Source organism: Mandrillus leucophaeus, unplaced genomic scaffold, assembly GCF_000951045.1.
Source record: "Mandrillus leucophaeus isolate KB7577 unplaced genomic scaffold, Mleu.le_1.0 Scaffold327, whole genome shotgun sequence".
NCBI lineage: Eukaryota > Metazoa > Chordata > Mammalia > Primates > Cercopithecidae > Mandrillus > Mandrillus leucophaeus.
In genome coordinates, this window is record NW_012103443.1 from 2,274,081 (window position 1) to 2,280,241 (window position 6,161).

The window sequence follows — 6,161 nt, forward strand, 5'->3', positions numbered from 1 at the left end:
TTGTGAAACCCCATCTCTACTAAAAATACAAAAATTAGCTGGGCATGGTAGCGCACGGCTGTAATCCCAGCTACTTGGGAGGCTGAGACGTGAGAACTGCTTGAACCCGGGAGGTGGAAATTGTAGTGTGCAGAGATCATGCCACGGCACTCTATTCCAACAGAGTGAGTGAGACCCTGTCTCAAAAAAAAAAAATAAAAAAATAATAGAATACTGTTTCTCCATTTCATCATGTAGACACCTGGAAATCTGAGTGTTGAAGAAGGCAGTGTATGTGATTCTATTTAAGGAATAGTACATGGAGATGCTAAATGTCCCCCTTGCATACAGCAGTGCCTGAAATTCCCACATTAGTTGTGTCTTTGAGTTGGGGCTTATCTTCAAAATACTGTTAAAATGTATATTGAAGGTCAATAACCATGCAAATTTTAATGGTGTCAAAAGAATTGCTAAAAGCTTTGAAAAACATGGACACAAGACAGAGGGTCCCCGAGCTGCTGGGAAATTCTAAAATGTGTCAGAAGTTGAACGTGGAGGGTACTGATCAGCTTCTCCTGGGAGCTTCTCTGTTTATATAGTTAGAAATCTGAGCATTTCCACTTACAACTTGTCTGCTGCATCTGAAATGTACATGTTCACTTTATATTTGGGGTGGCTTTAATGCCTTATCAAAGGTGATAGAGTATAGCTTAAGTGTGGTCAGCCTGCCTCTAATACACGAAGTGGCAATCAAAGGTGACAAAGTATAGCTTAAGTGTGGTCAGCCTGCCTCTATTACACAAAGTGGCAGTTCTTCTCAATTCAGTGCTATCATAGTTTTCAAGGGTGTTAGAGCTGTTTCTTTCTACTTTTAATCCTCACAAACGTGTGCACATATACCCAGAACTCTCTCACACACAAAAGTAGCCAAGAAGTGTACAATACTGCCATTCCCCAAAAGATACCTCAGTTCCTCTGGTGGGTCTAGACTGATCTCAAGTAAATTTCATACTCACAGGATGCACAGCTTGTTGTAAGCAGAATTAGGAAATCTGCCCCATTTGAAGGATGTAATTTCATGGTCATCTCTCCTTAAATTGCTAGCACCATAAGGAGTCCTGAGCTATTTTGAAGGAGAACATAGTGACATCTTTGTAGCTGAAGTGAAAAAATATCTGCTTAGCTGATGATGATATGTTGTATAGCAATTTAAATAGATAATCAGAACTTTCTCAGCTACAGCATGAGTTATGAACCTGAGGAATCCACTGTCTTAATCATGGAGAGGGAACTATATTTGTTCTCTATGGAAAACGTTTATCTCCTTTCAGTTACATTGAATAGGTGAAAACTCCTCCAGACTGTAAAAACTCCTAAGTAGACTGATTCTTTCCTGTTTTTCTGTAGGAAAACTTTCTTTTTAAAAATTCTGGCTGGGCCCGGTGGTTCACGCCTGTAATCCCAGCACTTTGGGAGGCTGAGGCAAGCGGATTGCCTGAGATCAGGAGTTTGAGACCAGCCTGGCCGACATGGTGAAACCCCGTCTCTACTAAAAATACAAAAATTAGCCGGGCATGGTGGCACACGCCTGTAATCCCAGCTACTTGGGAGGCTGAGGTAGGAGAAGCTTGAGCCTGAGAGGCGGAGGTTGCAGTGAGCTGAGATCGTGCCCCTGCACTCCATCCTGGCCAGCAGAGAGAGACTGTGTCTCAAAACAAAACAAAACAAAATTCTTTGTTTTCTTTTCTTTTCCTACACTAGGATTTCAGTGTTTAGGTTTACAGAGGAGAAGAAGATACTTGAGGAGGCAAAAAGGAGTAAAATTCCAGTTTCTTTTTTTCTAATAGTTACCGTTTTTAATTAAAGAAGAAAATAGTTCTATAGTCATTCTTCCATTTGGGAAATCAATGTTTGATAATAAAAGTTCTGTTGGTGGCTCATTTTTAAAATCTGGGTTGAACCCTGTTTCTCTCCTAGTTGATAATTTGATCCTCCCATCTCAGAGTATAGTGGTTGATCCATAAAATGAAAAGATGATTGATCCAATTACCTAATCATTCATTTTGTCATTCTACAAATTTCTATTTGAAATAAGCCATAATCTCAGCCTCACATTATCTGATAAAGGAGGCAGAAATGTTAATAGTGAAGGGACAGTGGGACATGTGCAGTATGTATCTGAGGTATGAAAAGAGGCCTATAGGAGTAATGAACAGCAAAAACAACCCCCCATCCCCCAAAGTTTGGGAAATTTTTTCCTTTATTTTGTTAATAGGTAAAACAAGTACAGCTATATCAACTCAAGGGTAATACTCCTTGTTCCCTACCCTCTTATCTCCCCTCCCCAATTCCATTTCCTGTTCCTCTGAGGTAACCATTGCTAACAGCCTAGAATGTTTCTTCTACGTATTTCTTATGAAAATATACAAACATGGCCTGGCGCAGTGGCTCGCACCTGTAATCCCAGCACTTTGGGAGGCCGAGGCAGGCGGATCACGAGGTCAGAGATCGAGACCATCCTGGCCAACATGGTGAAACCCCGTCTCTACTAAAAATAATGAAAATTAGCTGGACATGGTGGCGTGCACCTGTAGTCCCAGCTACTCGAGAGGCTGAGGCAGGAGAATCGCTTGAACCTGGGAGGTGGAGGTTGCAGTGAGTCGAGATTGTGCCACTGCACTCCAGCCTGGCCACAGAGCGAGACTCCATCTCAAAAACAAAAACAAACAAACAACATGCAGATTACATTTTCCCCTATAAAGGATCATCCCATGCACATTGCTGTGCATCTTGCTCAGGTGTACAGCGATTTCTGCAGGTTATACAGAGCATTCACTGTCTGCCTGGCTCCCTCCCTCCCTCCAGGTCTACCCTCTAGTGTCATATCTCAAATCATCCTGTTCAAATGAGAACCTCTCCTCCCACCCCCACCCTCCCTGGTCACATTCTATTCCCTCACCTTGATTTATGTTTTCTTCATATTTGTTTAGTGATGTACCTACCCCTCTTTATCCCCTATTAGAATAAAATTTCCATGTGAGAGTGACTTTAATTTCCTCTCTACCCTATCTCCAGTGATTAGATCAGTGCTCTACATGGTGGTCCCTCAGTAGAAACTTGGTAAATGAATGAATTGGAATCATTCTGTTTACTAACCACAGGAATGTCTAGAATATGGGTAAACTGTTACTTATGTAACCATTCCCTTATTGATAAAGATGCAAGTTCTTTCAGGCTTTAGTCTTTATAAGCAATGCCGCTGGGTGCTGTGGCTCACGCCTGTAGTCCCAACACTTGTGGGGCCAAGGCGGGGGATCACCTGAGGTCAAGAGTTTGAGACCAGCCTGGCCAACATGGTGAAACCCCGTCTCTACCAAAAATACAAAAATTAGCTGGGTGTGGTGGCATGTGCCTGTAATCCCAGCTATTCAGGAGGCTGAGGCAGGAGAATCACTAGAACCAGGAAGGCAGAGGTTGCAATGAGCCGAGATCGTGCCCACTGTACTCCTGGGCGAGAAGGCGAGATCTGTCTCCAAAAAAAAAAAAAAAAAAGATGTCAGTAAATGGTATTGCTGGGTCCAGGGTAGGTGCATTTTCAATTTGAATAGATGATGCCCAGTTACACTGTTAAAAGATTATTGCCATTCATACCCACCTGCAATAATGAAAGCGCTTGTTTCCCTTAATTTTTCTCTGATAACAAGATGTTATTAGTGTTTCATTTTAGCTAATCCAAGAAGTGGGTGTGGAGGGAGATAGTGTCTCATTATAATTGGCATTTCCATGTGAATTATCCAGTTTGAACTTGTAATATGTTTTATTGACCATTTTTCAGCTTCTGTGAATTGCCTGTTTATAATATTTTGCTATTGTCTGTTGACTTGTCTGCTATCCTGTTATTAATACGTTTGGTATTGAGCATATTAATCTTTTATTTGTCAGGTGTGGCTATTTTTCCAGTCTACTTTTTGTTTTTCAAGTTTACTCTTTTTGTCATGGAAATCTTTACATTTTTATGTAGTCAAATATATTACCTTTTATATTATGCTTTTAGGCTTCTGAGTTTCCAGTTTCGTATAGGAGAGTTTCCCCTAACTAAAGCTGAACCATATTTTCCTGAATTTTTTGGTAAGATTTTAATTTTTTTTTTTGAAATGGAGTCTCACTCTGTCACCCAGGATGGAATGAGTGGCGTGATCTCAGCTCACTGCAACCTTCGCTTTCCGGGTTCAAGTGATTCTCCTGTTTCAGCCCCCCAAGTAGCTGGGATTACAGGCACATGCCACCACACCCGGCTAAATTTTGTACTTTTTAGTAGAGATGGGGTTTCCCCTTGTTGACCAGGCTGGTCTTGAACTCCTGACGTCGTGATCTGCCTCGGCCTTCCAAAGTGCTGAGATTACAGGCATGGGCCACTACGCCTGGCCAGATTTTAATTTTTAAAAATAGTTGTCTCCTAAGCAAATGGAATTTTTTATTTATATACAGTAAGATGTGATTTAGCTTTGTTTTTCCAAGTAGACTTCCTATTATGTAAATACCATCTTTTAAATAAATCATCTTTCTCCCACTTATTTGAAATTTAAATATATGACCTTGATTTAAATATAACTTAAATACATAATACATATATAAAAGTAAATATATATGGATTTATATATATATAGTATACATATTTAAACTTGAATCTATTTCTTGAATCTCTATGATTGTCCCCCAACCTATTTGTCTATTCCTATGTATAATTCTTGTATTTCTATAATGTGTGTGTTTAGCTGTTTATGGTACTTCCGAGTAAATTTTAATATCATATAAGATAAATTCTCCTTCACAAACCTACTTTTTCAAAATACTCTTGCTAATCTCAAACACTTATGCTATAAAAAAATTTTTTTTTTTTTTTTTAGACTGAGTCTCGCTCTGCAGCCCAGGCTGGAGTGCAGTGACTGGATCTCAGCTCACTGCAAGCTCCGCCTCCCGGGTTCACGCCATTCTTCTGCCTCAGCCTCCCGAGTAGCTGGGACTACAGGCGCCTGCCACCACGCCCAGCTAATTTTTTGTATTTTATAGTAGAGATGGGGTTTCACCATGTTAGCCAGGATAGTCTCGAAAACATTTTTAATTTATTCCAATGAAGCCCACCAGAAGTAGGCATAAAATTTGGCTTTGAAACACACACACACAAACACACAAACACACACACATCTGGATGCACTATGGGGGATAGACAGGAGTGAGAGAGGTGAGTTGGTTGGGAGGTGGTCTTAGCAATTAGGCAAAGCTAAAACAGGGCCTGAACACCCAGGTGACAGGAGGGTGAGCCACGTCCAAAGGAGAATCAACTGGACTTGGACTTTGACCATTTGTAAAGTATGAAGGAAGCTGAGTCATAACTATTAGAGTGAAGGAGTGAGCAGACTGTAAACCCTTCCTAGAGTTAGGACTATGGAGGAAAGTAGTTTTGGAGGTAAACTGGAGGAAAGAAGATGTATCCATGTGTGGACAGGTTGAGTTCCATGCATGAGAGCCATCAGTAGACACGAAGAAATTGGTGATGATGATGCTAAACATTTGGATAACTTTAAACTATTTGAAAGAGGTTTTTAAATGAAGTTCTGGAGCTTTCAGGCATACTTAAGCTCTTATTCACTTTCTTATGAGGCCTCACTTTTTTTTTTTGCCTAACTCATTTCTACTTTTGGCAGCTTGGGGGCAAAGTGTTGTAAATTCCCACTCTTGTTCTTGAAAACTGGGAATTTATCCACAGGTGGTAAAATGTCAGTTCTTGAAGATGTTTGTTCCCACTCAGTAAAAATATTTTCTACAAATACTTACGTTAATAGTTTTATAATATTTTTGCAAAACCCAGTATTTTATGGTCACTGCCATTTTCTCTTTATCATAAAAACTGTTTAGGTTATGGAGTATAAATGATTTTGTCTATTAAAATGATGTATCGTCTGGGCCCAGTGGCTCACGCCTGTAATCCCAGCACTTTGGGAGGCCAAGGCGGGCAGATCACCTGAGGTCAGGAGTTCAAGACCAGCCTGGCCAACATGGCGAAACCCCCCATCTCTACTAAAAATAAAAAATTAGCCGGGTGTGGTGGCATGTGCCTGTAATCCCAGCTATTCAGGAGGCTGAGGCAGGAGAATCACTAGAACCAGGAAGGCAGAGGTTGC

At 40.7% G+C, this 6,161-nt stretch overlaps 1 protein-coding gene across 4 annotated transcripts in view; it reads left to right on the top strand.

Annotated features, from left to right (window-relative positions):
* Positions 1 to 6,161, top strand: part of ANK3 (ankyrin 3, node of Ranvier (ankyrin G)) — a 600,548-nt gene that overhangs the window by 532,396 nt on the left and 61,991 nt on the right. The window lies entirely within an intron of this gene.